We start from the raw sequence: 14,290 nt of genomic DNA, 5'->3' as shown, positions 1-14,290 counted from the left end.
CATAAAGGCCAGCAATGACAGCAATTGATCCACATCAGCGGGAACAAAGTCAGAACAATCCCAATGTGGAACTATGCCATTCCAACCAGGTACTGTGGTCGATCCCGAAGCAACACTGAATGAATGTCGGGACTCCTCCATGCAAGATATCCCTGAGATATCAAGTCAACTAGTGCTGTGCCTGCGATGCTCACTGTCAACCTGAAAGAAAAAGCAAAGATGATTAGTAGAGGGAGACTCCTCTCGCTACGAGGGGAACTGCCCTACACAGTGAAAGGGGCCCCTTAGAAGAGGTCGCCCAACTGCACATGCCCCCAGCTCCCTTGCGGTCTTTGCCCGACGAGCGAGTGAAGAGGGCGAAGGAGAGAGATCTCTACCAAAGGAGAGATAAGGAGGAACCTACAGGGAGAGAGAAGGAAGGAAGGAGGGGAGGCCACCAAGGTCACCGTGGAAGCGGAACTTACCGACGACGCTCGAAACCTCCCCCCAACAACTCTCTATAGCGCAGGCAGCAAAAACAACACTCAGCACAAGTAGGGAGGAAGTAGTCATGCCCTTGTACACGGAGGGTGGGAGCCCAAGAAGGGAAGTGAACTCTTACGTCCCGGTCAATGTAGGGGAGCCTCCAAAAGTACAGGGGAACGCCTTCAGTATATAAGTAAAGGGCTACTAGAAGAGAAGCACTACCACTTGGTTACATCCCTCTAAATACACCCTTGGCCGTCAAACCCAAGACACAGATGCAGGGGAACAATGGCTTATGCAAAAATATCACAAATCATGGGTTTGTATTGATAAATATCAAACACACGCAATTTATACACAAAAATACAGGGTAATAAAGAGTTTAACAACAGTCAGGCAAAGAAACCCGAAAACACGTCTGCAACGCATGACGGCCGAAGGCAAACTGGAATGTTTACAACTTTACATCCAGGCAACCGGGTATTCCCGGCTACCTGGCAATAGTTACTGCCTAATCACCTTGTTCAAGAGTTTAACGGCCGTGTCCAGCTTCGCCGCAAGTAATTCCTGATGTAAAGAACCGATGGTTTGTGTATCGTGTCAAAACAAATACCATTTTCATATATGTAACTTACCAAGTAATTACACAGCTGAATCCCACATTGATAGGGGGTAGGATAATTGGACATATTTTGTTCCAAAAACAGTCAGATATGAAGATGAATTTGTAACATAAAATCTGTTAGCATTGATAAAATGCTTGTTGTATCCTTACCTGAAGAAAACTAAGAGGTGAAATTAGTATTTCATCACTTTTGTCCTCTTGACAAAGACATTTACTTCAGTCAGTTTGCATTTTTGGTTTGGCATCCATGATAAGGTACTTTGAACTGAAGTTGAGCTAGCCGAGGGTTTATCCTTTTACCACCTTTGATCACTTTCATGTATGGGACACAGTTAGGTTCGAGTTGTCGCCCTACACTTAACCCAATCATTCATCCAATATAATTTAAATCCCGTGCGATCTGTACACCATCCGCATAACATTAAAGGCTCCTGTCATCCTTGGCTCAGCTCTCCTGTGCTGGCACATCTTGTCAGTTCAGGTGTGGCTATCTAATTTCTTTAGGGCTGATTAGATAGCATTTGGGGTACTAAACTTGCAGTTTAGCTGACACTGAACCCCATGCTGAGTTTCACAGCAGTGTCCATCATCAGTGTGCCCTGGCAGTGAGCAACAGACATTTTTGGCTCTACCTCCATAGTTTAATTTTAGAATTTTCCTTCTCATATATGAATAGTCTGTACTCTGGTATTGAACTTCATCTGCCCAAAGCAACTGGTTTTTCTTATGCCAAAACCTTCCGTTTGCCCCATTGCTGTCTGCAGAATCCCCCCGGCCTCAGGAACAATAGTGCTGACTCGAATGCAAGATGAGCTCTGTAGTTTTCAACCCTTTGGGACATTATATAGACAGAAAGAGCTTATCCCCATTGCCTGCCCTTCATTAGCAGCCTTGTTTATTAGCAAAAGTTGGAAATAAATGGACAGAGATCAGCGTTTTTATGGTTTGTGGCTGTTTTTGTTGTGCTGGCAGCCATCTTGAAAAAATGGTGGCCATATTAGAATTTTTGATGGCTAGCACTTTTTTCTCAAAAACAAGTAGAGTATATTCATACCAAATTTCATGCTTGTATCATCAAATGAACCACTGATTCTAGCCAAAAATCACATTAAGCTACTCCACTACAGTAAACCCCCCGTATTCGCGTTCTCATGGTTCGCGGACTCACGCATTCGCGGGTTTCTCTGTGGAACACATCTAGCCATCATTTGCGGAAAATTTGCCCATTTGCGGTATTTTTCACTGAGAAATATTCACTAATTACTGTATTTTCATATAATTTTCATGAATAAATGGACTTTTTGTGATAAAACTATTAAAATACTCAGGTATAAGCATTTTTACAGGGTTTTTCTTGGTTTAAGCTATCAAAATGGGCAGTTCCAAGTGTTTTTAGAGGGGTTTTAAGCATTCGCGGATTTGACCTGTTCGTGGGGGGGCTGTGGGACGCATCCCCCGCGAATACGGGGGTTCACTGTATAGGACACAGTCTTCAACACCATCTGCTACTCATTAGCTAACCTAGGTAAGGAATTAACTTTTTTTTGTTTCCTACTGTAATGTATACAGTATACTGTAAGATGTTTTATAAATTCTACTGTATTAAATTTTATAGTAAAACTGCTACTGTAGTTTACAGTACAGTATACTGTATCTGTACTGTACATTGCATAACCCAATGGTAATTTTTATGAATGTACTGTACTGTATTTCTATCATTGCAGAGTTGGACAATCCAGATTCCCCTTTACCACTTGTACTCCTAGATTCTTCAGCATCCTCCCCCCTGCCCCACCCCCAGCTGTATCATATAAAGAATTCTTTGCTTTTTTTTTACTACTGTACTACTGTATACATAAAATGTTTTATAAAATGTAATAAATTTTATGTACAGTAGTGTACTGGCAATTTTTATGTTTTTTATCATAGCAGATATGGTCATACCAAATTCTACAACTAGTCCAGAAAGTCCTCTTGTGCACCTCTAGGCTCTCCAGCCCTATCAGGTAAGGAATTTTCAACTTTTTCTGTTTTATTGTACTACTGTACTGTATACGTAAATTGTTTCATAATATACTGTATAATAAATAAATGTTGTATAATCTAATTTTTTCATTATCATTCCAGGATGGCGCAGCATGTTTCCAAGTGACACTGGCAAGAAACTGGTCAGCTGTGAACCCTTTGAGGGTTTCCCATGTGAACCTCAACATATAGCCTCACCAGATTTGTTCTCTGACATGGATGATGATTCAGCTTCTGCTTCATCACTACCGTCTCCAGACCAATCAGGTACGGAATTCTTTACTTTTTTTGTTTTGTAAAATTTTATAAATTTGACAGAAAATGCACAGTACAGTTACAGTACACCGTAACTATGCTTAGTGTAATATTGTACAGTAATTTATACTGGACAGTACTTTACATAATGGTACAGTACGTACTGTAATTGATCTACAAGTTATGCCCTTCTCGCAGACCAACTCACTTGCACCTGTACCCTCTCCAGGTTCAGAAGGGAGAGTGGTCCTGTCAACATCACCACTAGCACCAGATTCAACATGTTTATAGCCTGTCTACATCAACATTTTAAATGATGCTCACAGTAAGCATGCCAACCACTAGAATTAGGTATGGAATTCTTAGGTTTTTTATTTTATAAGTTGTTATACTTTACAGTACAATTTCAAATGAAAATGTGAGAAAAGTTCTTAACTTTTTTCATTTTTACAGTGTACTGTACAGTATACATTTTTATTTGTACGTAACACTGGCTTATGAAATATTTTGCTGTATTGTACTTATGTCCTGTAATTTATTCTAATTTTCTTTCATTACAGTATCATGCCAGACCGCCAAGCATACTGACTTGACCTGTACTCTAACAGGCTCTCCAGATTTGTTCTCTAACATGAATGATAATCCAGCCTCTACTGCACCACTGATAATCCAGCCTCTACTGCACCGCTGATAATCCAGCCTCTAGTGCAACATTGATAATTCAGCCTCTACTGTACCCCTGATAATCCAGCCTCTAATGTACCCCTGATAGTCCAGCCTCTAGTGCACCATTGATAATCCAGCCTCTAGTGCACCACTGATGATCCAGCCTCTACTACACCACTACCCTCTCCAGCCCTATCAGGTAAGAAAGTCATCACTTTTTTTCATTTCTTTTATTATATGTAAATTGTTTCGTGCTGTACTGTATGTTACACGTTGTATACAGTAATATAGTATGTATATCATATAATGTTGCATAACCTAATTTTTTTCATTATCATTCCAGGATGGAGCAGCATGTTTCCACGTGACCGTGAGAAACCCAGTTTACTGTGAATCCTTTGAGGGTTTCTCAACTGAACCTGTACTCTACCAGGCTCTCCAGATTTGTTCTCTAACATAGATGATTATCCAGCCTCTACTGCACTTCTATTTTTTACTTTTTTTTTATATATAGTTATAAATTGGAAAGAAAATGCACAATACAGCAATTTATACTGTAAAGTACAGTAGGTAGTGTAATTGTTACTGTATCATTATCATTCCAGATCCAGAAGTTACAGTATCCCCTCCTTGCGGACCAAACTCACCTGCACCTTTACAGACTACAAGCGCCTCCAGGAGAATACTGCTAATATAAAATGGGCACATCCAGTACAGTACACTATTTATGACCAAAATCCCCTGTATCCTGTAACTGGAGGTTACTCTGCACAACAATTTGATTCCAGGAGTTATGAGGCACAACAATTTCAAATTAAAGGTAAGGAATTATTAATTTTTTTCACTTTTATACTGTACATTCTTTGGTAGACTGTATTAATTATTTGCTTTATTGTACAGTACTGTATAACAAAATGTATTTTACTGTAGTACTTCTGTATACTGTGCTGTATTACAGTACATACTATACATATTTACTAATTTTAATATTTCCACTCCAGAAAAATATGTACTGTATAGTATACATTACTGTACAACAATTAGGATGGTCATCACAGCAGGTATTGTAAAATTTTTACTTTTACTGTACAAGATACCATAGGATTAAAGGTAAGGTATCTACAGTAAGAGAAAAATGACACAGTAACTTCATTTGTCCTAATGCAAAAGGGACGTACAAAATTAAGTTAGTTACCTTTGCCTCCCGCTCTCTCTCTCTCTCTTTTCTACAATATACAGTACAGTATTAAAACATTCTACAGTATAGTGTACAGTAATGTACAGTACTAATTACGGCACCTTAGCTGCGCCATTAACTTGGATTACTGAGCCATAATCCATGTTCACAGCTCTACGCCGCCCGTTAGTGCTGTTAACATGGATTACTGCGCCATAATCCATGTTAACGGCACTATGGTTCAGCTAGTTACGTCAGCATCAACTTACAGCAGAAATCAACTTACGGCACGCAGGCAAAAGGATCCCCTGCCATAAGTCAAGGACGCACTGTACTAGATGGCTTGGAGAGAGATGACTGGATGGAAGAAGGCAGAGGATTCTCGCATGACATCACCCCTGAGATGTCTGCACAACACTAGAAGTGGCGCAAGAGGAAAAGCCACTACGTAGTACAAATAGGTATAGTTGTCAATAGATGATGAATATGAGGCAACAGAGGGGGAAACTGAGTAAGAAGGGAAGGGTTTAACATCAGAAACAGGAATAATGACTACAGTATAGAGGACGAGTAAATGATTGAACTGATGTGTAGCTCAGAAACTAGTGAAGTAACTGTAATAACATGTCTATAATCCCTAAATAACTCCACCAGGTCACACGTCATATCACTCTTACCAAAGAAGGATAACACGTGAGCCAGTAAACACAAGCACTAAACTCTACACTATAAATTCTTTGAAGATTGCGTTGAATGTGAGCTGGAAGATGGTCAAGGGAGAGGTGGTGAAGGGCACAGACCTTCGCCTCAAGCTTCGTAAGCACTAAGCTAGAACAGGGCTTAACATTTCGCAAGGCTGTCAATCCCACCATAGTTGCCACTATTAGAAGTGAACTCTAATCCTAGCAATAGTATTCCTTCTCAACTATCAAGCCCATGAAACGAATGAGTTAAAGAGTCACTGGACAGCACGATACAGAGAAGCAAGTACATTCAAAGTGACAGGATTTAATGCGTCAACTAGGGGAAAACCTTACAATTGAATTACGAGGAAGTACCTAGGGAAGTTGCATAGCAAACCAGAAGAATGCTAACAAAATATGGAAGAGGTTGAAGTAATAATGAGAAAAAGGGAGAGAGGTAGAGATTTTCAGGTTTGAAACATGGAAACTGAATCCCACAGTTCAAAGAAAAATCTTCTCGCCCATTACACACTTCAACACACTGTTTATGATGACTTACAGGAACAGCTGTAGGACCAAATGAGTTTGGGATATATTGTGGAATATTGTGGACTGAGTGCCTTTGAGAAATAAGACTAAATTTAGAAGCCACTGGAAAAATTATATTCAAAATAATGAAGCCATTCCATAATATAAAGTAGAAAATGTTCAAATTACACAATATGTTTGTACTTCAAAATATATTTAGTGGAAAATACCCACTCCAGATTACCAATTATTTATGGATTTGTCTGCTAAAAGCTATCAAAGAAAATTTCAACTTTCTAAGCTACCATTTACCAATTTTGGAGAAGTAACATGGAATATTGGTGTTTGTTCTAATTTCCAGTTTAGAGTTGAAGGAAAGTATGCAACATCTCGAAATCCTGGAAACCTCACTGTATGCATGGCATCTCATAACATTTAAGTACAGTATTTGACAAACAAAAAGTCTTGGAAAAGCTATGAATCACACAGACATGACTGGGTAAAAGAAACTAAACAAGAACCCTATTATATATAGAATTCTTACAAGAGAAAATAAAGAAATTGTATTTTTATTAACAAAGCACAACAATATAGTGTAATAAAGAATATTTTAACACCCCAGTTATAACAGACTTATTTACAATGTCTGAGTCTAATAGGTAACTAAACTTCTTTACTTCTGGGAATCAATAACTTATGAGATTTATAAACAGGAGACTTTTTTATCCGCCTTCCTTTAAGGTTGATTATCCGAGGAAGCATTGACGGTGTCCTCAGGTATATGCCACGTCCTCCAGGGGTCCATCCCCGTACTTCTATTACCAGACCCTCTTTTGCATTAACAGCTGCCCAACCTATGAATGAAGAGGAATAATTATGAATACATACTGACATTAATTTCATTTGAATATTTCAAAAAATGACATAGTAATAACTGCAGTTACTTCTTCCAGTTTTTTAATGGTATATTTGTTGAAAACAATGGTGAAAAATAAAAATCAACATATAGAGCATTGCTTTAAGCAATTTCATATCAGTTAGCACATATGCTAAAAAGCATAAAAACTAACAAATCAATAATAAAAGTGCAATTATACAAAACAGATTTTGATGTAGGAAAAACCTATTTTTGGTAGCTGCAGAGTCCTCAACGGAGTTACTTTCATGGTCCCTAAAGGGGCTCCGTAATATAGACCAACCAATTTCAAAGAATTCTCTTCTAATTAGTCCTGGCTAGTATAGTTCATGTTGACACTAACAGAGTAAAGGACTCAAGACAAGAGGGCTACTTCTCCTGTCTACAGCGGCTGCCTAGGTTCAGTTCCTATTCTTAACCCTCACAGTCCAGCCTAAAATATATATTAAGCACACCCCTAGACTGGGCTAAATTTAAGGATGGCCAATTTATAAAAAACACATCACTGGCGAGAGGAAGATATTGCATAAGCAAATAGTATGAGTAAAAAATTTTTGTTTAAATCTCTGTACCTTTTAAGGGAAGTTGAAAGTAAAAATTCCCCACCCTGTGGGGGGGGGGGGCTCTTTACCAAAGCAGTAGTAAAAAATATGCTAATTTTACCAGGTTATACAGTAAATGTTTTTTTCTAATAATTTTTTTTTTATTTTATTTTGTAAAATTATAATTACAGCTCACACAATATTATAACAGATAAGATCTAAAATCTCTCCTGTACCAAGCCCTTTGTTGGCCGACTCGGTTGAGCTTCGGACTGTCACTCAATGGGCCGGAGTTCAATTCCCGCGGCCGACTGATGAAGAGTTAGAGGAATTTATTTCTGGTGATAGAAATTCATTTCTCGCTATAATGTGGTTCGGATTCCACAATAAGCTGTAGGTCCTGTTGCTAAGTAACCAATTGGTTCTTAGCCATGTAAAATAAAGTCTAATCCTTCAGGCCAGCCGTAGGAGAGCTGTTAGCCAGCTCAGTGGTCTGGTAAAACTAAGGTATACTTAATTTTCTCTCCTGTACCAACTAGCTATCATAGTTGCCACAAGAGTTGCCATGAGTCATTTATGGCCCATGGAAGTAATCTGAACACTTTTCCAACAAAATTTGTTCAAACTGTAAGACGTGAAATGTTGACCATCAGAGGATGATACCCAGAATTTACCCTACAGCTATAAATAATCTTCATTTGACAACGCTTGCTCACAAAGGGTTAGCCTGCAGATGTGGCAACAGCGTGCTGTGTGCCGAACATTGTTGTGTCAATCACGCACCCTGCACCAGACCTATTCTCATTATTCTCTCTCAGGTCTATGCAGGATAATTATTCACCCAAATCCCATGCCGTTTTGTCAGGGAAAGTGGGCGGGTCTGAGGACTCATAGCGGCTACCAAAAATAGGTTTTTCTTACATCAAAACCTGTTTTTGATAGCGTAACTACTGTTTGTCCTCAAAGGAGCTCACAAAAGAAAATGACAGTGACGAAATGGCTAAGCTTTTAAAATTAAATCTCAACAACCCAGATAAAATTTTTGGTTCAAGGTTACCCTACAAGTTATAAAACCACATTCTTTATTCCAGATACCCACAGGGTTTGGCAACAAAGAACGTGAAACTAAACATAAACTTATTTCTGGATCAGGGTCCCGTGTCAGCCGGTGAAATAATCCATTCAGCACTTATTTCTAGGTAATTCCGTTGCTAGATACCAGAGAAAAGCTAAATGTAAAGCTGGGGTTACTACCCCCAGAGCGAGCTCCAAGAAATGGAGTCGTATATGGTAAAGGGTGAGATGTCACAATCATGGGACCCTGCCCTATAAAGATTCCCAATGTCAAAAGTCCCAACGAGAGAGGTGCCGATACAAGCCCATGCACCACTCGCGGACTGTACACAAGGCAACACTAATCGCATTCCATTTTAGCACGCGATTTTGTTCACACGTAATTTCGTTGTGATCCTTATTTTGTGCTTTATTTTGGCATTTTTATGGCATCCTCGCAAGGTTCTTTTTCGACAACTTGAGTACCAGTGTTTTGTTGTTTTTTAGCCGATTGAGGCTCCTTATTTTCCTTTAGTTTAATAATTAAAGGGATTTATAACGCCCGTCTCGATCTCCTCTCACGGCGTCTCATTACCTCTCTTGGTCTTGGGTCGGCATGTTTGTTTTGTGTTTTTTATTTGTATACCTTTTTGTTTGGGATATTTTCCCAATTAATGATTCCTAACTTTAGTGGGTTTGATTAATTTTATGTTTGTTCTGTACCCCTTTACTATGAGAAGTGATGTTTAGTGTTTAGGCTACGAGTTACCCCCTCGGGCCCATTCGCTTATTATCATGGCTTCATTATGCCTTAATTTTGTCCCTCACTTCTCTTAGCATTTGGGAATCTTATTTTCATTGGTACTGTTACGGTTTTTTACTTTGTTTTTATAATTTTGTTTATTTTGTGAATTTTGTGTTCCCTTGCTGGTCAAGTGCTGTCTTGCTGTTTAGGCTACGTGGTTCCCCCTCGGGCCTATTCGCTTATTATTTTGGCTTTATTTTGCCTTATTTTAGACTCTCACTTCTCTAAGCTTATGGGAACATGATTTTCATTGGTACATTTAAGTTTTGACCTTGTGCTCGGATGCTTTTGAATTTTGTTGATTATTTAACTGGAGGTCGGCCATTTCCCTTCACGTTCATGTCGTGTTGGGCCTGCCTATCCTCCTACATGTACCTTATAGAAAGTTTTTGTTTTATTATGCATTATTTGAGTTTTTAGTTAGCCTTTATCCCTCTCCTAGGCTTCCTTCCTTTGCATCGCCTCAGTTAGGTTAGCCTAGGGGTTGGCTATAACACTTTTTTCCTTCGGGGAAAAGTCGTTTTAGAGAGGGGACGATCTCGATCTGTACGTATGAGTTTCATGTCTGTGATCTCGTTCTGTACATATGTGTTTTATGTCTGGTGCTTCCCTTTGTTTGGTTCCCAGCCCTTTGAACCTTTCAGAGGTTTGGTTAAACAAATCATTTATAACTTGCCCTTTGTTTGGTTTTGGCTTGGATATATTGCCCATTCACCCTCTCCCCTGTTTCGGCTTTTCACTTAGGCTAATGTTCCTAATAAGTTAAGCTGGAATAGCGAGGGTTTACCTTTCCTAGTTCAATCCTTTTTTGGGTTGCTTACCAAAAGTGACCAGGGTGCTCTCCCCACTCCTGTTCACACTTTTTACAACTATATATTTATTTTTGGGTTGAATCCCCTTCTCCCCAATCCTTTGCTGGTTTGTTTTGTAAAGCCCTTTGTTGCTCTGAGCACTCCTGTTCACATTCTTTCAATTCCCGGCCGGCTGATGAAGAGTTAGAGGAATTTATTTCTGGTGATAGAAATTCATTTCTCGCTATAATGTCCCACAATTCTCCCCCCACTTGCTAAGTTTCTAATCCTTTCGGCCAGCCCTTGTTAATCAGCTCAGTGGTCTGGTAAAACTAATGTATACTTAACTTTTTGTTTTCAAAGTTTGTTAACTTTCCAAGGCTTGAGAGCAATTTGTCCTTATTTTGTGCTGTAGCCTACATCCCCTCCCTCTGCATTGATTGGTTGTCCCTCGGTGTGTCTGACCTTATCGGTTGGCACTCCACCTGGGCCTGGAGGTGACCGGGAGTGCTCTCCCCACTCCTGTTCATACTCCTTTTACCTTTCTTTGCTCTCCTGGCCGTAGAGGTTTTTGCCCTTCCTCTCCTTTTCTCTCGCTCTTGTCGTGCAACACAGCTCACATAGCGGGGGGATCTATGAGAATCTTTGGGCGCCCGGGGAGTGCTGTCCCACCCCTGGTCGCTACTTTGGGTTACCAACCTCCTGGCCTATCCTACCCCCTTCCTTTTACGTCGACTGTTTCCCTTCGTGGTGCTTCCTACATGTTCACACCTCACTGTTGGGATCTCATATGAGGCCAGTTAGCGTTTTCCACCTAACTGTCTTCTGTTTGTTTACTTTCAGCGTTCCCCCTCCATTTTGCTACTTCCTGTTCGGTGTTTCATTATCTTGTTGGGCGCTCTCCTTGCTTACTGCTCCGGCGGTTTTAGTGTTTAGCGGTCGGTGTTTATTCCCCCCCACCGCTATCACTTCGTTCAGGATATCCTCCTCGGGGGTTTTCCTCTCTTGGCTTTGAGTGCGCCCACTTCCGAACAGTTCATAACCTTCCCACTATGTTTGTATCCGTCACATATTGTTTAAACATGGTCGTTCCGAATGTTCCGTTGACTCTGTTTTTATGTCTATGAGTTTTGTCCTGTTAGCCTGGTTTTCTCTCCGGTTTTCTCGGGGTTTTCCTGGTCTGACTAGGCTAAGTCGCTGCTACGGTACTCTGCTCCGGCATCCGTTCCAGCATGCCCACTTCTCATACATTTTCAGCTGGTTTTGTCAAGTGCAGGAATGCTCCGCTATCCTGCAACAAACCAGCGATCACGGAGTCTATAGTTCCCATTCGGTGCGCAATCTGTTTTGGAGAATTTATAGTTTGGCACGGAAGGTTATGAAGTACGCTATGCTCTCCCCGAGCAGGCTTCTTGATGAACCCGTAGGTTTTATATACACCTGTCGGTTTTGTCTCCGCCAAACTCCGCCTCATGTGACTTTTTCTTGGCTCGAAAGGTTATAAAGTCGCTATGCTCTCTCCGAGCAGGCTACTTGATGAATCCGTAGGTTTTATTTACACCAGTCGGTTTTATCTTCGCCAAACGCCGCCTCATATGGCTTATTGTTAGTCGTTTGGCACCCGGCAGGTTGCGTTGTACGCTATGCTCTCTCCGAGCAGGCTACCTGATGAATCCGTAGGTTTCATATATACACCTGTCTTTTTACCTCCGTCAAACTCCGCCTCATATGGCATATTAATAGTCGCTCTTTCGGTGTTTGGGCTCTCTCCGGGCGAGATTCTCAATCGGTAGGTTTCATATATCATCGATTTCCCTCCGCCAAACTCCGTCTCGGGCGAGATTCTCGATAAATCGGTAGGTTTCATATACACCTATCGGTTTTTCCTTCGCCAAACTCCGTCTCATATGACTTATTAATAGTTGCTCCTTTCGGTGTTTGGGGTCTCTAATTTTCCCCCTCCTGGAGGCCGGCCGGTTTCATAACTCTAGTCTGGGGTCAGCAGCTTTGGGCTCCGTTTCGGGAAATTCCTATAAATCCTTTCGGTTTCATTTGTACCTTCCTTTTTTCTTGGCGCCTCAGTTCTCAGTGTCAGTTGCTGAAGAAGTTGCTTCCCCCGGTGTTTAAAGGAGTCCAAGAGTTGACCCCTGGTGCTTTTAAAATAAGTTAACTGTTTACGGAGAGTTTTCTGAAGACGTTGTGGCCTTCTGTCTCGTTCTCGAACCTGTCAAAATCGTCCCAGAGCGATAAGTAGGTGCGAGAATAAGTGAGGCAAACCTTTTCCGCTTAGCTCGGAATTAAGTGAGGCGAACTTTTCCTTTAGGGGATTCGTTAGCTCCTCATCCCTTTTCGACGGCTCCTGGTCTACCGTCCTTAAGGTGAAATCAATTTAGAAAGACCCTTTTTAAAAAAAAAAAAAAATTAAATTATAAAACAAGAAGACCAGCTCCGGGGCCCCCTCGAGGACGTCTCGGATCTCTAATCCGGTGCTGTCTACGAGTTTGGCCTCGTCTTCTGGAAAGGACACGCCCAAGCAAAGCAAGGCGGTTACCCCCTCCTTCCTTTGTTGCAGACTCTTTTTACGGTCTCCTTATAAGGAGCTCGATTTGGGAGTCATTGACAACCTATCAAACTATCTATCTACCTCATGGTCCATGCCTTCCCTTTCCCTGGAGCATAAATCCCAAAGAGTTTAATCTCAAGACTCATTGTCAATGAATCACCTGTAAATCCTGCTCCGTTCCGGAATTCTATCGTTCCGGACACCTACACCTCTTTTTCCCTTAGATCTGGGGAACCTATGGCGCCTAACCCTTTATGCTTTCCAGCATGAAGGCACCCTCCTATCGGGGGTGTGGACACACGGAGGTTGGTGGAATTGCATTTCTTCCCTTCCGCCCTGGTATCCCCTTATCCGGGTTTTACCAGACTGTAAGAAGGAGCATGGTATCTGTCTGGCAAGATCCCTAAGAGAGCCCTCATCTTCCCTAGGGGCTGGGCACATCGTCTCCGTTGAGAACTCTAACGGAGTGGCAGGCGGAGAATTCCAAGTTCACGCCAGCTTTGGGGTCTTACTGTGCTCTCTTTGGGGGACCTGCTTCCTACCCCTTGTGCCGAATGTAGCCCCGCTTTTCAACAGGCTTGTTTCGAACATAGACCGCCGACGCATTTCCGGAGACAGTTATCACAGATACGTTGACAATGAATCTTCTAACCCCGGACTTCGCTTCTAATTTATTCAGCGTACAGCTCCTAAGCTTCGGAGTCAATTCCCGGAAACTGAAACAGGTGTAAGGCAAGCTTGCCAGGCCCTGGAATTCTTTTTGACTTTAACAGAAACAATGTCTGTGGTATATAATGGCGGTTCGTTGTTTCGGGTCCTGATAAAATCTCTCCTGTCAGGTTTTCTGCAGGTCCCGTTTTATTTCATCAGTCCGGTTGGACAGCTGAAAACACATTTTTCGCCAGCCACGCTCCGCCTTGAGCCGAAAAGTCTTATGAACAGTTTCACCTGGAGAATTATTCTTTTCCCCAGGTGGGCGTTGTTACGGTCCGTCCGGGGCTACTAATGTTAATCAGAGCCTCCGTTCTCATGGGTGTCTACCTTACGGGCGGAAACAATCTGATCTTGCCGGGCCCTATCCCAAGTCCGGCAAGAAGTTCATGTAGTTCAAGCGCCCCCCCTGCTCAGGCGGTGGTGCAGGCTCTTCAGGTTTCTGCCTCTGGACAGCCGTCAGCCTCTCACTTTCAGCCTCCACC

General features: G+C 41.5%; 1 protein-coding gene across 12 annotated transcripts in view; it reads right to left on the bottom strand.

Annotated features, from left to right (window-relative positions):
* Positions 1 to 6,621: 6,621 nt before the first annotated feature.
* LOC136851844 (nitric oxide-associated protein 1) overlaps positions 6,622 to 14,290 on the bottom strand; it is a 447,511-nt gene continuing 439,842 nt past the window's right edge. For 11 of the 12 annotated variants that reach the window (XM_067126223.1, XM_067126177.1, XM_067126181.1 and 8 more), the window contains one exon: positions 6,622 to 7,278. The gene's annotated coding sequence lies outside the window, so the exon portion shown is untranslated. Of the gene's footprint in view, positions 7,312 to 14,290 lie in introns of all 12 variants that reach the window. The other variant, XM_067126208.1, reaches the window with a different exon arrangement.

Source organism: Macrobrachium rosenbergii, chromosome 3 (assembly GCF_040412425.1).
Source record: "Macrobrachium rosenbergii isolate ZJJX-2024 chromosome 3, ASM4041242v1, whole genome shotgun sequence".
NCBI classification, from domain to species: Eukaryota; Metazoa; Arthropoda; class Malacostraca; order Decapoda; family Palaemonidae; genus Macrobrachium; species Macrobrachium rosenbergii.
Note: the sequence above shows the minus strand (reverse complement) of the source record. Positions and strands in the feature narration are given on the sequence as shown.